This window comes from Telopea speciosissima, chromosome 11 (genome assembly GCF_018873765.1).
Source record: "Telopea speciosissima isolate NSW1024214 ecotype Mountain lineage chromosome 11, Tspe_v1, whole genome shotgun sequence".
In the NCBI taxonomy this organism is placed as follows: Eukaryota; Viridiplantae; Streptophyta; class Magnoliopsida; order Proteales; family Proteaceae; genus Telopea; species Telopea speciosissima.
Window position 1 is genome coordinate 5931679 of NC_057926.1, and position 1963 is coordinate 5933641.

The window sequence follows — 1963 nt, forward strand, 5'->3', positions numbered from 1 at the left end:
GGTTAAAGTTAAACTGATATTCTGTTAACTAGTTCCTGTTCTGTTTTCTCTTCAGTTATCATATTCAGATTTCCAGTTCTGGTTCTGTTTTCAAGCTAGAAGTCTGTCCATCAATTTCAGAAACCCTAGATGCTATTATTTTTTGGAAAATTCCAGTTTTCTAAAACTGTTTTGCTTGATGAGTATTTTCTGATATTATTTCTGCTTCAGTACTCCATCAGTTTCTAAATCCTTATTCAAATATACTTTCTAAAATCCTGGTTTCTAAATCTGAGTTACTAATTCTGGTTTCTGGTTTCTATTCTCTGTCTGGGTTTCAACTTTCCTAAATCAATTAGGTTTCTTCATATCTTTGAACCCAACTGTTGGATTTCTTTCAAACTTTACTATCTTGTTCTCTGTCTTCAATAGACTACTCGACTAGGCATTCTCAGATCAGATTTGTTTCTGTTAAGTAATTGAAAATCTGGTCTAGTTCCTAATCCCTGCGATTTTGTTAATTTTCTGTTTTTCTAGACCCTAGTTCCTTAGGTGACTTAGAATCCCCCCAGTAAGTGGGTAAGGTTGATGCGATCCCGGGGTCCCAAACCCTTATTGGACCACTTATGGGCCCACTCAAGTGTTAGATAAATCAAATCACAAGCACTAGTGACAAAACAGTAAATAACTTGAGATTTTATAAGGACAATGGAAGAATGGTAAATAATCTGAAGTTGTGGAGTGGTAGAGTTGTAAATTATGAGAACTCCAAAATATAAATAAAGGATTCAACGTATGGGTAGAAAGGGTATTCTTGGAACTGAAACACTTAAAGTAGGGATAAACAGAATAGAATCAATGATTCTAGGGGTTTGGTGTAAATAACAATAGTGTCCTTATTTGCAATTTCAAAGAATTATATCTTCTTCAACCTTCGACAAAGAATAGAAACGCAGAATTCGAAAACGGAAAAACCAGCAAGCTTCGATGGAGAGAACTCCTCATGTAACTGTCAGATGGGCCTGAAATTTCGAGCGTACACTCACCACTCCAGGTTCTACCAATTCCACACAAGCAGCACTCCCAATTGAAGGTCGCAGATTAGAGAAAAATCCTGCAACTCAGATATGGCGCTAAGGCAGAAATCAGAGCTGGTTATAGTCTTGATTCTCTCAGTGAAGGAAGCACTTGGAGCCAAAGTTCTAGGGGTTTGAATCACCTGGAGTCAGGGTTCCTTCGACCCAAATCTCAGGACCAGTCGACCTGTGTTAATGATCAAACGAAACCCTTTCCTGAATCTGGTAGTACCGCCCAGCAGAGAAAAAAAAAATCCCCAGTAACCAGTGCTAAACCATGAACAGAGAGAAGCAGATGAGAATAGAAATAATAAGAAGAAGAAGAACTCAGAGGTGAGAGGAGAGGCACACAGCTCATGGCAACCATCGGTTAACCTAAACAAAATTTTATGAAAGTCTCAAATCTAATTGTACGATGGTTACACAAAACTATATGAAAACTTAATAACTCCTACAGAAACTCTGAAATTCACTTCAACTCTACTTTGGACTCTAAAACTGAAATAAAGAAAATCCTAATTGAAACAGCAATAGAGTTAGACTCTATTATCTAAGAGTGAATGAGCTTCCCCAAGCCAGATAGTCTTTCTTATAAAAACAGAAAGCAATCTGCTGTACTCGCCAAATTGATTACAGACTGCCACTCTCAGTTACCGGCTCTTGAACGAAAACCCCGGGCAATTATGGACTCAACTGAACAAACTTCGACTCAAACTCTGCTTCTAACTACAGCTGAAATAAAGAAAATAAAACGATTCCTAATTTATCCAACGCCTATCTGCATCAAAGGTCATATGCTATGAGCAATATTTTCTTTTTCTGTTCCTTTAAATTCCTTAGTAGTAGGTTCTTTATTTGTCTCCTGGTTGAGGAGAGGCACGTGCATGGAACTACTGTACTACCTCCAT